Below are 20,183 nucleotides of genomic sequence, written 5' to 3' on the forward strand. Positions count from 1 at the left end.
CAGGCCTCCCTGTCCATCACCAACTTCCAGAGTTCACTCAAACTCATGTCCATCGAGTCGGTGATGCCATCCAGCCATCTCATCCTCTGTCATCTCTTTCTCCTCCTGCCCCCAATCCTTCCCAGCATCAGGGTCTTTTCAAATGAGTCAACTCTTCTCATCAGATGGCCAAAGTATTGGAGTTTCAGCTTTAGCATCAATCCTTCTGATGAACACCCAGGACTGATCTCCTTTATAGTGGACTGGTTGGATCTCCTTGCAGTCCAAGGAACTCTCAAGAGTCTTCTCCAACACCACATTTCAAAAGCATCAATTCTTTGGCGCTCAGCTTTCTTCACAGTCCAACTCTCACATCCATACATGACCACTGGAAAAACCATAGCCTTGACTAGATGGACCTTTGTTGGCAAAGTAATGTCTCTGTTTTTTAATATGCTATCTGAGTTGGTCATAACTTTCCTTCCAAGGAGTAAGCGTCTTTTAATTTCATGGCTGCAATCACCATCTGCAGTGATTTTGGAGCCCAGAAAAATAAAGTCAACCACTGTGTCCACTGTTTTCCCATCTATTTCCCATGAAGTGATGGGGCCAAATGCCATGACCTTAGTTTTCTGAATGTTGAGCTTTAAGCCAACTTTTTCACTCTCCTCTTTCACTTTCATCAAGAGGCTTTTTAATTCCTCTTCACTTTCTGCCATAAGGGTGGTATCATCTTCATATCTGAGGTTATTGATATTTCTCCTGGCAATCTTGATTCCAGCTTGTGCTTCTTCCAGCCCAGCACTTCTCATGATGTACTCTGCATATAAGTTAAATAAGCAGGGTGACAATATACAGCCTTGGCATACTCCTTTTTCTATTTAGAACCAGTCTGTTGTTCCATGTCCGGTTCTAACTGTTTCTTCCTGACCTGCATATAGGTTTCTCAAGAGGAAACTTTTTTCCCATGGAAAAGAAATGCAAAAAAGCAAGATGGCTGTCTGAGAAGGCCTAATAAATAGCTGTGAGAAGAAGAGAAGCAAAGGCGAAAAGGAAAGATAAGCATCTGAATGCAGAGTTCCACAGAATAGCAAGGAGAGATAAGAAAGCCTTCCTCAGCAATCAATGCAAAGAAATAGAGGAAAACAACAGAATGGGAAAGACTAGAGATCTCTTCAAGAAAATTAGAGATACCAAGGGAACATTTCATGCAAAGATGGGTTCGATAAAGGACAGAAATGGTATGGACCTAACAGAAGCAGAAGATATTAAGAAGAGGTGGCAAGAATACACAGAAGAACTGTACAAAAAGATCTTCACGACCAAGATAATCATGATGGTGTGATCACTCACCTAGAGCCAGACATCCTGGAATGTGAAGTCAAGTGGGCCTTAGGAAGCATCACTACGAACAAAGCTAGTGGAGGTGATGGAATTCCAGCTGAGCTATTTCAAATCCTGAAAGATGATGCTGTGAAAGTGCTGCATTCAGTATGAGAGCAAATTTGGAAAACTCAGCAGTAGCCACAGGACTGGAAAAGGTCAGTTTTCATTCCAATCCCAAAGAAAGGCAATGCCAAAGAATGCTCAAACTACTGCACAAATGCATTCATCTCACATGCTAATAAAGTGAAAGTGAAAGTGAAGTCACTCAGTTGTGTCCGACCCTCAGCGACCCCATGGACTGCAGCCCACCAGGCTCCTCCGTCCATGGGATTTTCCAGGCAAGAGTACTGGAGTGGGGTATGCTCAAAATTCTCCAAGCCAGGCTTCAGCAATACATGAACCGTGAACTTCCAGATGTTCAAGCTGGTTTTAGAAAAGGCAGAGGAACCAGAGATCAAATTGCCAGCATCCACTGGATCATCGAAAAAGCAAGAGAGTTCCAGAAAAACATCTATTTCTGCTTTAAGTACATTCATAATGTTGTATAATTATTGCCACTATCCATTTCCAGAACTTTTCCATCACCCCAAACAGAAACTCTGCATCCGATGACTTCCCATCCTTTCTTGCCTCCAGCCCCTGGTAACCTGTATATAACCTTCTATCTCTACGAAGTTGACTATTTTTCTAGGAACCTCATCTAAGTGAAATCATATGGTATTTGTGTCTGGCTTATTTCATTTAGCACAGTGTCTTCAAGGTTCATCCATGCTGTAGCCTGTGTCAGAACATCCTTGCTTTTTAAGACTGAGTAATATTCCACTGCATGGACTATAAGCTAAACCACATTCAGTTTATCCATTCATCCCTCAGTGGACACTTAGCTGCTTCTACCTTTTGGCTATGTGTATAATGCTGCTAATTACCTTTGGTGCACAAATTTCTATTATTTTTTATTTTTAAAAGGGTAGAAGCTAATAATAAATGGAATTTGGTAGATAAAAACCTTCAAAACCTAAGGCCAGTTGGCAGAAAGTAGCAGAAAGGATCTTAGGTGATAAAAATGTAAAGAAAATTGCTCGAGGGCAAAGTTGTTTCCTGCTTGATTTTCTTCCTTGTTCATCTGTTTCAATCTGCTCCTCCTTAACCAGTTGTTAGACACCTTGTTCATTTAATGATAGTTTTGCCAGGGGAAGAAACACTGTATTAGATATCAGATCAGATCAGATCAGCTCAGTCGTGTCTGACTCTTTGCGACCCCATGAATCGTAGCACGCCAGGCTTCCCTGTCCATCACCAACTCCCGGAGTTCACTCAAACTCACGTCCACTGAGTCAGTGATGCCATCCAGCCACCTCATCCTCTGTCGTCCCCTTCTCCTCCTGCCCCCAATCCCTCCCAGCATCAGAGTCTTTTCCAATGAGTCAACTCTTCGCATGAGGTGGCCAAAGTACTGGAGTTTCAGCTTTTGCATCATTCCTTCCAAAGAAATCCCAGGGTTGATCTCCTTCAGAATGGACTGGTTAAATATATTAAATATAGCCACCGACAATAAATGTATCCCAATTTGAGATATGTTCTGTGTGGATAATTATTATTGCTGCATTGATGGAGATTCACTGTATTAGTCTACTTTTTAAATGTTTGGCATTTTAACAAGAAAAAAAAAAATAATTTGAAAACCGTTAAAAGTGTGTCTTGAAGTAGAGGCAAGAAGGTTCATTCTACCTCCTGACTTAGTCCACCTTTCCTGGCTCAGTCTCCTTCCAGGGGTACCAGAGACGGGTCTGGGTCCCCACGTCTTGACAGAGCACTGGGTGCCCCCAGGAGGCCTCCCAGGGGTCCCAGAAGGGTACAAACCAGCTGTCCTGGACTTATTCCCCTCCTCCTCACTGTCTGTACAGAAAGGAGTTCCAGTAAAATTAACACCATGGATGGAGAAATAAGGAGAAGGGGGGCGCCCCTAGACGGGCTCCTGAGATGCCCTTCTGTCTCCTGCCAAGCTGCCAGGGAGAGGGGGTGGGGCTGTAAACCAATGCTTCCTTCAATCCCCAAGCCCACTTCCTTATATTAGGAATTTTAACAAAGAAGGAATAGTAAGCCCTACAGTAATACTCTGCCAGCCTTTCATGTGGTCTGGGAACATCTGCTTGAGAAACCACATGCTGCAGGGTGAGTCACCGGGGTCTGGTCTCGCATTGGCTGAGAAGATCTCCTGATGCTGGAGGAAAACTGGTCTTTCTGCTATTGGAAGGGAAAAGTCCCGGGCCGCCAGCCGCGCCTTGGCTCGGGCAAGGCTTGGAGCACTCTGCCACCTCCGTGGCCTCCCAGCTTCTCCTGGTAGGATGCGCAGCTTCCCAAAACAGTCTGCGGAGTTTGGGAGATGTTGGAAAAATGATAAAGACGGTCACACAAAGGCCAGCAAAATCTGGGTGTGAGCATCTGGCCCTGAAACTCTGGCCACTACACCCCCACCTCATTTAAATGAACTGACTGTTCAGTCCTGGGGGTATCAATCCTGATGTGAGTGAAAGTGTGATGGCTTCTTAATTCCATCCTAAAAGAAAAATTTTATTTTCCATAGTAGCAACGCCTTCCTGGTTTGTGTGTTAAGACTTGTGCCTGGCAGGTGGGTCCCCAAAGCAGCCCAATGAGAGCAGACCTGTGTGAAGACCTGTGGTTCTCCGAAATCCTAGAAGGTGCAATTCTTGGGTTTGCCCATGACCACTGTCTAGAAGGGGCTGGCTGCTGTCACCACAGGCTCCCGTTTTCAGGGCCAGGTCTGACTGAGCCAACTCCTCTCTCCTCCAGCTCTGCTGGCCACCTCTGTCTGGTTACCATGGACACAACTTTTCCCCATTTTCTGGAAACATATTTGAGAAAGAAGTCGTTGCTAACCAGCGTAAATTGGTGCTAATATCTTTGCATACAATGTATCTGGGACAATACTGAAGTTCTACAGTCTGAGTGAAAAGGATTTAGAGAAACCACAGCAGGAATAGTAATCACTGTCTTGTTTTCAAGTCAATACACCCCAGTCTTGGTGCTGAACTTCCATGAACTGTTCCATTAAACCTTTCCCACAAATTGCCCCAGATAATGCCACAGTTTTACAGGTGGAAGTGGGTCCAGCAACTTGTCCAAGGCCACATATGTTATAAGTGGCAGAGTTGACCATGTTCAGCCTTGACTGAGCCCAGACCCCTGAAAGGCCTTGAAAGCACCTGTCTGAATAGAGTTTACTTTTCAACAAGGCTGAGGTTCCCAGGTCTAATGCACTTGCTTGAGTTCACACAATGAGTTAACAAATGATCTAGGATGCGAATCAGGTATCCTGTCCCCTGGGCCAGGGTGGGATGGTTGGAAGAGCTTGGGCTGACAAGTCACCTTGGGCTGATCAGCATCTCTGCACACCAAGTCCCCCTCTGCAGAATCAGCATGGAAAATCCCCACCTGTTTGGAGTGAAGAGTAAATGCAATCATGAACATGACACCCCCGCGTTCACCCTTTCACTTGTTAGGACTGAGTCATGCAACTATAACTATTACTATTTACCTGGCAGTGGTACTGTCCTCTGTTACTAGTTCCTTCTTGTCTGCTGAGATAAGAAGTAAGCCTTGTGTCCTTGATTGAACAGAGATACGGTTGGCAACAGGGCAGGCCCTTGTAGATCCTTCCTGTCACCTGCTCTGTTGTTGTTTTTTCTTAAATTTATTAATTGGAGGATGATTGCTTTAAAAGTCGTGTTGGCTTCTGCAATACAACAATGTGAATCAGCCACAAGCATGCATATATCTCCTCCCTCGTGAACTTCCCTCCCATCCCTTTCTTGGTTTTTGTTGTTGTTGTTTGCTTGTCTTTCAATCTTGGCTGTACTACCAGGCTTGTGGGATTTCAGTTCCCCCATCAGGGATCAAATCCCAGGCCGTGGCGGTAAAAGCCGAAACCCAAACCACTAGACCAACAGGGAACTCCGTCACCTGAGGTGTTGTTTGGAGTAGTCATCCAAACCCAAGGTTGGGTTCTGAGAACTGGGCTGAGATCTGGCCCAGAGCGGACTGACCACTGTGAGTGAGGGGGTGGCTATCTGGTTACCAATATCTTGATTTGTTGAGGACTGAGGGGTTTTCCTGGGATGTGGAATTTTCAGTCCTAAAACCAGGACAGTCCTGGATGGCAGCAAGTCTAGGTCAGAGTGAATATCCTAGGGGATCTCTGGGCATTTGGAGGGAGGGGACCCTGGGTGGCACTCACGTGGGTGCCAACAGTGAGGTGGCTGGGGATTTGCCCAGCTAATTGGCAGAAGTCTTCCCTCTCTGGCCAGGAGGAAAGCAGCCACCTTACTCTGTTGCATGAGGCTTGAAATCAGGTGACTTAACTAAGAGTGATCACAGCAACTATTGGAGGACACAAGGGTCGCCCCACTGTCTGCTGAGACTCTGGGATGCCCTCAGCTGCTCTGCTCCCTCCGCCAGGAACCCCACCAGCCACTCCCCAGAGAGAGGCAGCTGCAGGGCGAACCCCAGTCTGCTTGGACCTGGGGCATAGGCTTCTCATTGCCAGGGTCTCTCCTGGGAGCTTGGGGGCATTTTGTATGTGTGCCTTTGCATTGTTTTTCTTAAAGAAGTCCCCACACTGATAAGCTTCAAGGTCCATCAAAGCCTGGATCCACCCGTGGCTGAAGGCAGTGACTATCAGGGGGGAACTTGGGCCTCAACAGGGCAAGAAATTGTTCCCAGAAGAGAACTGAGGGCATTTCCAGTCCCAGAGCCTGAAGCCAGCTTTGCAGAGTCATTGCCCAGTGAAGAGGACAGAATCTGGAGCAATGAAGACGTCCCTGGTGGCTCAGATGGTGAAGAATCCACCTGCAACGCAGGAGACCTCGGTTCGATCCCTGGGTTGGGAAGATCCCCTGGAGAAGGGAATGGCTACCCACTCCAGTATTCTTGCCTGCAGGATTCCACGGACAGAGGAGCCTGGCAGGCTACAGTCCATGGGGTCGCAAAGAGTCGGACACAACTGAGCGACTAACAACTTTCACTTTCACTGGGGAAAGAAGCTGTGACCCTAAACTCCCACAGGGCAGAAAACTCAGCCCCTGCTGTTGAGGGGCCCGGACGGTGGAGTTATAGAGAGTTGAGGGAGCCACGCCTTGGAAAGAGGGAGGCTACCTGACTCCTTACAGCCCCTGGACTTTGGGTGGGTAACATCCCCCGGAGGCTTTGTTCTCATCGCTGGATTCTGGGAAAGGTGAAGCTAGCTGGCGCCCCCTAGGGCTCAAAGGCTGAAGTGCGGCCCGCTGAGGAAAAGGCACCGTGGGCCCTGCGCTGTGCGGCTGCGGGCAGGATGCTTCCTCCCGCGGTCCTCAGTTCCCCCATCTGTGAAACGCCTGGCACCTAAGAACCCATCCAGCCGAGAAATTTGAAAAGATAAACTAGAAATTAAGCTTGCTACTCTTTCCATCCTCTGCAATAACTGACCTATACTATAAAAAAAAAAAAAAAGAGCAAAAATGGTCCAAGGACATACGGTGAAACTTTATCAGTCTGTGCAATGGCAACCCACTCCAGTACTCTTGCCTGGAAAATCCCATGGACGGAGGAGCCTGGTGGGCTGCAGTCTATGGTGTTTCTAGGAGTCGGACACGACTGAGCGACTTCATTTTCACTTTTCACTTTCATGCATTGGAGAAGGAAATGGCAACCCACTCCAGTGTTCTTGCCTGGAGAATCCCAGGGACAGGGGAACCTGGTGGGCTGCCGTCTCTGGGGTCGCACAGAGTTGGACACGACTGAAGCGGCTTAGCAGCAGCAGCAGCAGCATCTGCTCAAGGCAGAACTCCAGGCAGGAAAGAATGGTCTTGACCTCCAGCTGCCCGACCGGCAGATAGAACGGGCAGGACTCGAGGAGACCGGATCTCTGTCCTGGCTATTACCGAGCTCTGCTCCCATGTCCATGTCCCCCCACATTCAGTGCTGGTGGCGGGGGATGAAAGCCACTAGCAACGCCTATTCTGATTCTTCTGAGGGTGTTGTAAGAATCAAATAGGAAAGAGCTTTGAAGGATAAAGTTCCACTCATACTTAACGGATTATTGTTTGCTTAATTCCTTGAAAGAAAATCACAGTGAGAACATTCTCCACTCCGTGAGGGCTGAGTTTACTGAGAGGAGTTTCAACACCCTCCAGTGGGACTTTCACACCTGGCGCAGCCTGCCAAACGCTCACCCTGGAGAGATTGCGGCTGGATCTCACTGTTCTGAAAAGCCGCCAAATGTGGCTTTAGAGTATTGGCCTAAAATGTTGCCATGTTTATTGATTCACAGCCGGCTAGGGCCAGTCAGCCCAAAGCCTGCCAATGCCACTCTAATTGTTACACATCTAGCTACCTTAAATATCATCCAAAGAAACATTTTTAGCTCTTTAGAGCCTACCTGCGTGTGCATACCCCCATGAAACCACACTGAACATCTGCCAACCAGAGATAAGACAGACCCTGTAGTTATGAAAGATCCCACATCACTGTGCTTTTAGGAGCTCCCCCACCCTGACCTTGCTTTAAGCAACACTGCCTAGATATGTAAGCACGCTCTCTGCTCCCCACCTCTGCCCCATCCTGGAGTTCTCTTGCCCAACCCCCTTCAAGGGGTGGCCTTTGCCAGATTATCTGGAAGGTCTCTTGCTGGGAGGTCTTCGCCACTTACTGCCCTAGTATCACCCAATAAAGCTTGTGTGTGACTGCCCCCCATGGTTCTGTCTCTTCCTTCATCAATGCTTGTTGTTGTTGCTGTTCAGTCGCTAAGTCATGTCCTACTCTTTGGGACCCCATGGACTTCAGCACAACAGGCTTTCCTGTCCTTCACCATCTCCCAGAGCTTGCTCAAACTCATGTCCGTTGAGTTGGTGATGCCATCCAACCATTCATCCTCTGTCATCCCCTTCTCCTCTCTCCTTCAATCTTCCCCAGCATGAGGGTCTTTTCCAATGAGTGAACTCTTCCCATCAGGTGGGCAAATTATTGAAGCTTCAGCTTCGGCATCAGTCCTTCCAATGTATATTCAGGGGTGCGTGTGCACTGGGTGGCTTCAGTCACGTCTCTTGAGACCCTCTGGACTGTAGCCCCCCAGGCTCCTCTGTCCATGGGATTCTCCAGGCAAGAACACTGGATTGGGTTGCCATGCCCTCCTCCAGGGAATCTTCCTGACTCAGGGATCAAACCTGCATCTCCTGCAACTCCTGCATTGCAGGTGGATTCTTTATGGCTGAGCCACGGGAGGGGAAGCCCTGAATATTCAGGGTATCAACCCTAAAGTCCTTGAATTTATCATACTCACTCAGCCTCCACATGAATCAGAAAACAGACATTTTCCCAGTGGCTCAGCTTAGGTGCTGATACAAACATCAGTAAGCGTCCTAAGTCTGAAAGTTCTCCACATGAAACTTTGGGTTGGGGGTAGCAGCTCCTGGAAACAGAAGGGCAAACCCCAAACCTAGCACTCCAGGTATCAGGTTTGTAAGGTAACTCGTGGTCAGACACACGTGCCTAGAGGTGGGGACAGCTGCAGAATCCACCAGCTTTGCACCTGGGGTAGGATCAAGGTGGACAGGGTCCCAGGATGCTGTTGCCATAAGGTTGGAACTTGGCAGGTAATTTTACCCAGGAGAAATCACTGAAGAGTGAGCATGGAGGGATCTCTGGTGGAGATCAAGCACAACTTAATTTTACAGATAAGGACATTTTAAGCCTGGGAAGTTATGTGAAGTGACTTTCTTGGTCACATACTCATTACTGGCAGAGCTAGGTAGCCTAATCCATTACTTGTCAACCATAATACCCTACTTAAACATGCACAGGGTCAATTTGTACCAGCAAGCTACTTACATGATGTGCTATGAGAACGGGTACCTGAAGACTGGCTGTTCACTTTATCTGACAGCTGTAAAATCAGGGTATCTCATTTCCCAGCCAGAGCCTGGTTCAGTGTGTGAACTTTGTCAGCCAGTATGTGTCCTGTCTAGCTACAAAGAACCCTGGGCAGTGTGGGTCTAGATCTGACACGGATCCCTTTCCTCAAGTAGAGACTGGGAATGAAGACAGCTCAGGGAACAAAGGAGACAGAGATTGAATCCTGGTAACACTGTTTGAGCTCCTGGGTCAAGCCTCACCTGAAGTCCTCCCAGGGCATTTCAGTCATGGAAGACCTGGAATATCCCTTTCCTACATAACAAATTTGAATCAGATTTTCTGTCATTTGCAGGATACACTAGAGTGGCAAACCTGCCATCTCCTTGTGGTTATTTTCCACCATCATTCCCCTGTTGTGGTCCTTTGGATCACTGATACGGATGCACCTCCTGCCATTACCTCTTGTGATGCTCTCAAAGCTCAGCTTCATTTGACAAACATTTGCTGGACTTCTGCTGTATCCCAGGCCCTGTTTTATGCTCTGGGAGAGAAACAAGGATCATCATTAGGACACAGTTCCTGCTTTCAAGGAATTTATAGACTCAGAACATATTTTTAAATGAACCACAACACACTTAACACTTGAGTATTAAGTCACTTCAGTCATGTCTGGCTCTTTGCAACCCCATGGACTGTAGCCCCGCTAGGCTCCTCTCTCCATGGGATTCTCCAGGCAAGGATACTGGAGTGGGTGGCCATTTCCTTCTCCAGGGGATCTTCCCAACCCAGGGATCGAACCTGCATCTCTTCTGTCTCCTGCACTGGCAGGCAGGTTCTTTACCACTAGCGCTCTTGGGATGCTCAAATCCTAAGTAAGATGCAGAAAGTGCCTAGGAAGAAGGAGTTCAGTGTGGGGAGATGAGGCTGGGACACTGAGTTATAAAGTGAGAGTGGCTTGGAAGCAAGGGCCTCTTGGGTGAGGACGACTTTGCCCCAACCTCAGTTGGCCTGCTTTCAGGTGGTTGTGGGTCATTGGCACCCCTCCCCCAAGACTAATTCTTTGCAATGTGTGATGCCTTCTGGACAGAAGTTTAGATCAAGTTCTTCAGGGGATGAGCTAAGGGCCTTCTGCTCATATGGGCTACTCTGGGGTTCTCAGGTTGGAGAAGAGATGAGTGTTTTCAAATGTATACTTTGCTGTTTATGTTTATATACGTGGGGATATATGGAGAATAAGGAAGCATTGCATTTATTTTTGTGAGGTCTTAGAAAACTGAGATAGGACCAATCTGGGCAGACTTTGCTGTTGTTGTTCAGACCACTCAGTTGTGTCCAACTCTTTGGGACCCCATGGACTGCAGCACACCAGGCTCCTCTGTCCTCCACTGTCTCCCAGAGTTTGCTCAGATTCATGTCCATTGAGTCAGTGATGCCGTCTAACCATCTCATCTTCCGCCGCTCCCTTCTCCTTTTGCTTTTGGTCTTTCCCAGCATCAGGGCAGACTTTATGAGACTCTAAGACCCTGGATGACCTGTCTAGCCTTTCTTCCTGCCATTCCTGTACCCACTCCTCTCCTCTGCCTGTACGGAACACACAGGTAGCTCGAGAAACACTGAGCTACTTCTTGTTCCCAGGATACACAGATCCTCATCCCTCCACATCTTCCTCTTCCAGGAAGACCTGCTTCTTATTCACCCACACAGGGCCTCCCCATCCCCTGCATCTCACCTAGAACCTTCCCACCTGTTCCTGGGAGACCCTTGTTTTCTCCCTGCATCTGTCACATCCTTTATACACACTCTGTGGAGGGAGGGGAAGAGGGTGAGAGACCTCAAGACAGCAAAGTGTGAAACAGAAACAGGAAGCTCTGCAGGGCCCAGGCCAGTGACGTTCAGTCGGACAGGTCTTTCTTTTCTCTGCTGCCAGTGAGGGCCCAGGTCCACAGCAGTCAGCCCTGTTACCCACTGGGAGTTCTGTTTAGAATGACATCACCTGTGCCCTGAAATGCCATCAAGGCCCTTCTGGAAGAATCTAGTCCAGCTGGACCACCCCTGTCCAACTGCTAAAACCACCCACAAGCCTCCAGCTCCCTCAACAGCACGGTTGTCCTTGGATCGTGTTGTTATTGGTGGCAGAGATGTCTTCTCTCTGGGTTAGACAGTCTTCAGAACAGGAGCTGTGGATTTCCTTTTTTTAATTTTTAGTTGGAAGATAGTTGTTTTACAAATCTAGACAGCATATTAAAAAGCAGAGACATCACTTTGCCAACAAAGGTACGTATAGATTTTTCTAGTAGTCATGTACGCATGTGAGAGTTGGACCGTAAAAAAGACTGAGCTCCGAAGAACTGATGATTTTGAACTCTGGTGCTGGAGAAGACTCTAGAGAGTCCCTTGGACTGCAAGGAGATCAAACCAGTCAATCCTAAAGGAAATCAACCCTGAATATTCATTGTAAGGACTGATGCTAAAATTCAAGCTCCAATACCTTAGCTACCTGATGTGAAGAGCTGACTCACTGGAAAAGACCCTGATGCTGGGAAAGACTGAGGGCAGGAGGAGAAGGGGGCATCAGAGGACGAGATGGTTGGATGGCATCACTGACTTGATGGACATGAGTTTCAGCAAACTCATGGGGGATAGTGAAGGACAGGGAAGCCTAGCGTGCCACTGTCCATGAAGTTGCAAAGAGTCAGGCATGACTGAGTGACTGAACAACAGTTGCCTTGCAATGTTGTACTGGTACTGCCGTACAATGTGAACCAGCCGTAAATATACACATATCCTCTCCCTCTTGAGCCTCTCTCCTACCTTCCAACCCACCCCTCTGGGTTATCACAGAGCACCAGGCTGAGCTCCCTGTGCTGTTTAACAACTTCCCACTAGGTATCTATTTTACACACTGTATATATTTCGATTGTACTCCTTAAGTTCATCCCACCCTCTTCTTCCCTCTCTGTAGCCACAAATCTATTCTCTACAGCTTTGTCTCTATCCCTACCCTACAAATTGGTTCATTGGTACCATTTTTCTAAATTCCATATATATGCGTTAATATACCTAGCACATGACCTGGCTTACAGAAGATATTCAATAAATTTATGTCAAATGAGTCAGTGAGTACAGAAATGAATGGATGAGCTCTTCCCGTGGATGGAGACTGGAAATTAAAAAACCCCACTGAGTTCTGATTATTCTAACTATGGGCTTTGAAAGTCTCTTCTTTCTCACTTGAAATATGAGAACAATGAACACCTGTGTTCAGGCTCAAAAATGTGGATTCTAAGAACACCGAACCTCCTTAGAGGGACAAGTTTCCCCAAGTGAAGTCTGCTGCAAGAGCTCTTAAAATGTTCTTTCGGTCTAATGATTCCCATTAGAACCTTGGTCAGCCTGGAGGATCAGGGACCCCCACTCCAGTTCCTTCTTAATGCAAAGGCTCTTTGTGCCAACTTGCCCAGCATCCCATGCTAGTTAGGGTAGAGTTGGATACCCGTCCAGTTCTCTTTCTACAAGACCACACTGTCCCATCCCACGAATGATGCTTGGAGGGCTGTAGACATTTAATATGCTGAGTGTACACCAGAGAGATGACTGCAGTTGCCAACTGAAATCTGGGGCCATAACTTGGGGGGCGGGATAGATAAAGGGGAGCTGATTTCATTGGAAATGTAAAACCAAGAAAGAGACTGGTGAGACTTGTTGGCACCTATTTTGGGTTAGAAGAAGTGAGAGAGAAACTAGGAAATGAAGTGAAGGAAAGGAGTTTGAAAAGAGGTTATTATTAGAAGTGGATCGGGGCCATTTCCTGCTTGTAGCTTTGCGTCATTCCCAGCAACAGGGTATGGCTCTTGGCTGGAAAGTCTTGCGTAGCTGAAGTAGAGGAGAACGAGCTGCTGGGCTATGGGTTTGGGGTCCGTATGCTTTAATGTTAAGGGGGCAGAAGTTATGAACCTCTATTTCCACCTGACCTTCTTCAAGACTTTCCAGTTGGTGGAAAAAGAAGGTTGGCTTCCCTGGAAAGAAGATTTTAGAGTACGGCGGTGGCAGCTAACACATGCTAAGTTTCAGAAAGCCTGCTCTTCACCCTGTGGTTGAGACCAGAAGCTGTTCTCCAGAATGGGGAGAAATAGAGAAGATTTCAGTGTCAGATGTCTATGCCAAAAATTTTAGGAGTTTAATTTTCCTGGTTCCATTACCCCAAGAGATTTTGGCTTCAGCAGTACTTTTGGAGACATTTTCTGTGGTTAGGTGTTAGAATTCCAGTGGAAAAGCTGAGCACATTTCTTTTAGGCAACGTGTGGCAGACTCTGTGAGCTCGCTACCCCCAGAGTCTCTCCGAATCCCCTTCTGCCTTGTCATTTCTCACTATCAAGGCTAAAATTTTTTACATTTTCACTTTCACAGTCTTCCTTGCAGATAGGGTGAGCATATGACCCTGTTCTAACTCATGGGATACAAAGGGAAGCCTAACAGTGCTAGTGGTAAAGAACTAGCCTGCCAACACAAGAAACATAAGAGATGTGGGTTCCACCCCTAGGTTGGGAAGATCCTCTGGAGGACGGCATACCAACCCACTACAGTATTCTTGCCTGGAGAATCCCATGGACAGAGAAGTCTTGCAGAATATAGTCTGTAGCACACAAGAGGTTAGAAGAAGTTAGAGGATTCTGAGAAAGTTTATATTTTCATAATAAACAAAACAGAGGGCCAACCTGGGATTTTTCCTTCCTCCTCCTACCCACTGTAAATGCAAATGTGATGGCTGGAACTACAGCAGCCATCACATCATTGTGAGGGAAGACGAAGAAAATTGCAGTGACATCTGCTCTGGCACAACTAGTTCACTGAATCAAGTCTTCTCCAGGCTTCTTGTCTTTTTTTTTTTTTAAGCCTTATTTTAAAAAAGAAGTTGAGTTTTCTGCTTTTGCAGGTGAATGTCATCATAACTGATAACCAAGACTTCTCAGTATATTTAATATGCTTGTGTGTATTTTGAATCTCTAAGAAGGGGAGAAAATATATAGCAATTCTAAACTTGTAAAACTGAGGTATGATTTTTTCAAAAAACAATTTTTGTGGAACTAGTGTTTTAGGTATACCCTTTAGGAAACTCTGAGCTAGGGGATCACAAACTTGGTATGACAGACAGACCCCAGGATAGCTCCCGTGTTCATGTCCTGCTAAATTTCCTCACTTTGAGTGTAGGCAGGACCTCTGACTTGCTTCTAAGCAATAGAATATGGCAAAGGTGATGGGATATCACTTCAAAGATTATGTTTTAATTAGATAAATAGATGACAGATAATAGATAGATGATAGGTAGATTCTGTCGCTGATCTTAAGTAAGCTGTCATGCAATAAACTGCCTATGGAGAGGATCACAAGGTAAGACCTCTAGTGGCCTCTGATAGCTAAGGGGCTCAGTCCTACAACCACAAGGAACTGAAGTCTGCAAACAACCGTGTGGACTTGGCAGAGAACCCCTGGCCTCAGGCAATGTTACTATAGCCTTGTGAGATCCTGAGCAGAAGAGCTAGACTGTACCTCAGTTTACTGTGCTTTTCAGATACTGTATTTTTTACAAATTGAAGATTTATGGCAACCTTGCTTTATCAGATGATGGTTAGTATTTTGGTGCATTGAAGTATTTTTAAATTAAACTATATATATATATATTTGTTTTAAATTTATTTTTAATGTTTGCTTTTTAAAAAATATTTATTTGGCTTCACCAGGTCTTAGTTGCGTCATGTGGGATATTTCAGTTGCGACATGCAAACTCTTAATTGGGGAATGTGGGATCTAGTTCCCTGACCAGGGATTGAACCTCAGACCCTTGCATTGGGAGCGTGTAGGCTTAGCCACTGGACCATCATGGAAGTCCTTGTACATTTGTTTTTATTCATTTTTTAAAATAATTGTATTTATTTATTTTTGGCTGTCCTGGGTCTTTGTTGCTGTGAGGGTTTTTCTCTAGTTGCAGAGAGCGGGGGCTACTCTCTAGTTGCGGAGTGCTGTCTTCTCTTTGTGGGGGCTCCTCTCGTTGCAGGGCACAGGCTCTAGGGTGCCTGTGCTTCGGGGCTTCGGTGCATGTGCTCAGGGGTTGCGGTTCCCAGGCTCTAGAGCACAGGCTCAATAGTTGAGGCACATGGGCTTAGTTGCCCCATGGCATTTGGGATCTTCCCCGCCCAGGGATGGAACCTGTGTCTCCTGCATCGTCAGGCAGATTCTTTACCACTGAGCCACCAGGGAAGCCCTACATTTGTTTTTAGATATAATGCTATTGTTACCGAAAGGAGTGTGGGGTCTGGCTGCTCATCACTCAACAGCCAAATAAACAGGCCAGGTTGGTGGAGAAGAAAGTTTGCTTTAATTTCAGATGATGGTGATGAGGGTGGGCGGTGGGGTGGAAGGGGAAGTAGCAGGTGGGGATGGAGGGCAGACATCAGTCCAAAGGCCAACTCCCCCCAAACACCCCCCACTGGCAACCCGTGGGGCAAGAGCTTTTGTAGGCTGAGGGAGGGGGTTACATGCAGAAACAGTACAATCAGCTGTGACCGTCAACATCAAACTGGTCATCAGTGGTCTGACCAGCATCATCTCGGTTGTCTGAGGTGCAGTTATCTTCAGTTCCAGGGTCCACTTGTTCCCATTTCCTTGAGGACAATTCTTGAAATTGTGGCAGCTTATGTCGTGGGTACAGCCTGGTCATCACGTGGTTAACGGCTCCCACCTGGAGTTTCAGTGTCTATAAGACAGCTCACAGGATTTGGCTCAGAATATTATCTATAGTTCTTGAAAAGGAACTTAAGGACCTTGACTATGCCTAATGACTACATTATTATTATTTGGTCTCCCTTGACGGTTTTCCTTTTTTTTTTTTTTCGTATGTTCTCATGTCTCTGATTAAACTTAGTCTTTGACTTGAGTTTTTCACAGACAGAAGGCAGGCAGAGGATGTGAGGGGAATGACCATAGGAACCTACTCTGTTTCACCATCGCATACTTAATAGACTATAGCATAGTGTAAATAACTTTTATATGATCTGGGAAACCAAGAAATTTATGGGACTCAATTTATCAAGATACTTGCATTATTGCGGTAATCTGGAATCAAATCCCAAATAGCTCTGATATATGCTTCTACTAATTTATGACCCACAGAAACTGTAATATAATAAATCTCAGTGTCATTTTAAATGCTGTTTGTGGTAATTATTATACCACAAAAGAAAACATCTGGGAAAGGGCCAGCTCCCAAGAACAGGCTCCAAATTGTAAGGTGGCTCTGGTACTTGGTGTCTGGGGCTAATGAAGTTAAGGTTTTCCCATGTGGCCCATCTACTTTTCTTGGGTACTTTTCCCTCCAGTAAATGTATCCTAACCTAACAAGGTCTTCCACATAAAAAACACTCAAAAAATGAAACAGCTCCAAACATACTGTTCTGCTGAGTTTCATGACCTTTTATTCGTCTTCGAGTCTCTAGAAATACCTTGTATGGAGCATTCATTCCAGATTCCATTGACCTGGAGATAAATTGGCTGTCCTCACTGGGAGCACAGTCATTGTACTTAGAGACAATTTTGGCCTTCACAGTAGAGAAGCTTGTTTCCTGGTATTCCGGTTATTTGTCATCCTTCCCTGTTTTCATTTGACATTCAAAATATATGCCTTCCTCTGAAATTTCTAGAAGAATAGATGATTGAGGATAGCAAATTAGATTTTTTTGGGCCTTTTTGCCCAGTGATATTTCAAAACATTTTTTCATGGTAAAAAGAGAGCTTGTTTACCTGAAGCTATTTGTAGTTTTTGTCTTTTGTGCCACGCCAATAAGCAGTTCTCTGAAACCGGCCTACAATTTTCTTTTCCTTTTTTAAAAAACTTTTTATTTCGTATTGAGGTATAGCCGATGAACAATGTTGTGACATTTTGGGGTGAACAGCGAAGGGACTCAGCCATACATGTACATGTATGCGTTCTCTCCCAAACTCCCATCCCATCCAGGCTGCCAGGTAGTACTGAGCAAGGTTCTATGTGCTATACATAGCACAGGGGCCTGCAGAGGTCCTTGTTGGTGACCCATTTAAATACAGCAGTGTGTACAGGCAACCATACGTTCATTCTCTAAGTCTGTGAGTTTCTGTTTTGTTCAGTTCATTTGTATCATTTCTCTTTAGATTCCACATATAAGGGTTGTTATAGGAAATCCTTTTCTCTATCTGACTTACTTCTCTCATTTTGACAACCTCTAGGTCCATCCATCGGAGAAGGCAATGGCACCCCACTGCAGTACTCTAGCCTGGAAAATCCCATGGCTGGCGGAATCTGGTAGGCTGCAGTCCATGGGGTCGCTAAGAGTCAGACACGGCTGAGTGACTTCACTTTCACTTTTCATTTCATGCATTGGTGAAGGAAATGGCAACCCACTCCAGTGTTCTTGCCTGGAGAATCCCAGGGATGGGGGAGCCTGGTTGGCTTCCATTTATGGGATTGCACAGAGTCGGACACAACTGAAGTGACTTAGCATAGGTCCATCCATGTTGTTGCAAATGGTATTATTTCATTCTTTTTAATGGATTCCAGCCTACAATTTAACTTAATTTTGATACTATCTGCTCAGAAGAAGCATCAGACCCCACAGGTGAAGGGCTCAGTCCTACAAGAATGTCCCTGTCCTCTCATCCCCACCCCACTGCAGAGGCTAGTGGCAACTCCAGGCTGCCGTCTGTTCTTCTGACCAACAGGCTATAGGTTGGGGATTTCAGTGACTTTCTCCTTGGGTTCAATTGCTTTTCCAGAGCAACTCACAGAAATCAGAGAAACATTTTACTTACTAGATCACCAGTTTATTATAAAAGGATACAACTCAGAAACAGCTAGAAGTAAGAAATGCACAGGACAAGTTATGTGGAAGGGATGTGGAGCTTCCTTGCCCTCTCCAAGGACACGACTCTCCCAGCAACTCCATGTGTTAACCAACCCAGCAGATCTCCAAATCCCATCACTCTGGGGGTTTGTGGAGGTTTGTTCATAGGCAGTGATCAAATCACTGGCCATGGGCTACAGATTCAACCTCTATCCCTTCTCTCCTCCCATGAGGTCTAAGCGGGGACTGAAACTTTGAACCCTCCAATCACAGTGTTGGTTCCCCTGGCAACCAGCCCCATCCTTAGGTGACCTGGGGACAATCAAAATATAATTCATTAATAAAAGACATCTTGATCTGTCTCACCACTTAGGCAATTCCAAGGGTTTTAGAAGTTCTGTGCTAGAAATGGGAATGAAGACCAAATACATATTTCTTATTATAAATCACAATATCCCAGTCCATTCCCTGCTCTTCACACCTTCTTCCCTTATAGCAAAGCAATCACACAGGTCAAAAGACATTGGCACATCACTAGAACTTCTTTCAGTCGTTAATAACTATGCAGTTTGTCATCATATCATACGAAAGTGTCTCCCAGGGCAAGGCCACTCAGGTTTGCAGGCTTCTATTTCTACCTTGTCAGCTACACTGCGGGCAGTAATACTAGTTTAGCAAGTGGCCCCTTCCCGCTCTCCTTCACCCCCGCCCACCCCGTTACACGGGATCAGAACCAGGGAGCTCCCTTTACCATCTGGCAATATAATTGCCTTCACTGTTCAACCCAATTTTGCACCTCACACCCCATCAGGCCTTCAGGATTTCTGTCTGACATAAAGGTTAAGAACACACTGCAGTGCGCTCAGTGGTCCTGCGGATTTGTCTCTTGCTTCTGTTCCTGTGGAACAGACCCTGGGATGCCCCTTGCATGAGCCTCCGACCACCCTCCAACATTTTTTCCAGTTGCAACCCTGGAATCAGCCACTCAGCTATACTCAGCTCCCACGACCAGCCAACATCACTTTCTGAGCTTAGCTTCTTATTGCAGATCAACCGTGAGCTCCCAGATTCATCAGAATTATTCCGCCCAGGTGGAGGCCGCAGTCAACTGCCTGGTCAGCACACATCTGTTGGCCTCCTACCATTACCTCTCTCTGGGCTTCTATTTCTACCACAAACATGTGGCTCTGCAGGATGTGGGCCACTTTTGCCGCAAATTGGCCGAGGAGAAGCGCGAGGGTGCAGGAGCACCTCTGGTAAACACGAAGCCATTGCAGAGGCCACGCCCTCTTTCAGGACGGGCGGAAGTGTCTCAAGAGAAGTCGGGAAAATCCAGGAAGCTCTGGAAGCCGCCCTTCTCATGGAGAAGAACTGGAACCAGCCCTTTTGGGCCTGGATGTTCTGAGTTCTGCCCACACAGACCCCCACCTCTGTGACTCACAGACAGCCACGTCCTAGAAGACGGGAGACCGCCTGACCAACAACGTCTGCAGGCTGGCTGGCCCCGGGCTGGGTTGGGAGAATATTTCTTTGAAAGGCTCACCCTCAAGCATGGCTCGGAGCCTCTGGAGCTGAGCCTTTCAGGAGCTCCCGTAATGCCCAAGCTTCTGCCTGAAGCCCCTCTCTGCAGCCACTAGGCAGCTTTCTAACCACCCTGGAGCCCTCTCCCAAGCCTTGGACCGAATGGAAGCAATAAAGCGTTTTGCAGAAAAAACAAAATGAAAACATACTTACAGTTTATTCTTGCTGAGGCCCTTGTAGGTGTAGCCCTGTTCCTGTCACCACAGAAGGAAAAAAGGAAAGAAAAAGTTGAGGTGGCGGGGAGCGGGGAGAAAGAATACCCACATCCCTCCTTACTCTGCCTGAAAACAGACACTCCTTTAGCCCCACTCGTGTCACACTGAGTGTGAGCACATGCTCGTGAAGGTGTATAAACCAGCCCTTCGTGCTTTAACCTTCCCACTTTAGATAACCAATGGTTTAACTGCCTGTTCCAATTTTCTAGCTAACTAGTACTCAGAGGAGGCTCTCTGTTCATTGTTG

General features: G+C 46.5%; 1 pseudogene; it reads left to right on the top strand.

Annotated features, from left to right (window-relative positions):
* LOC102269862 (ferritin light chain pseudogene) overlaps window positions 1-19,777 on the top strand; it is a 58,354-nt pseudogene extending 38,577 nt beyond the window's left edge.
* The last annotated feature ends 406 nt before the right edge of the window (window positions 19,778-20,183 follow it).

This window comes from Bos mutus, chromosome 24, assembly GCF_027580195.1.
Source record: "Bos mutus isolate GX-2022 chromosome 24, NWIPB_WYAK_1.1, whole genome shotgun sequence".
NCBI lineage: Eukaryota > Metazoa > Chordata > Mammalia > Artiodactyla > Bovidae > Bos > Bos mutus.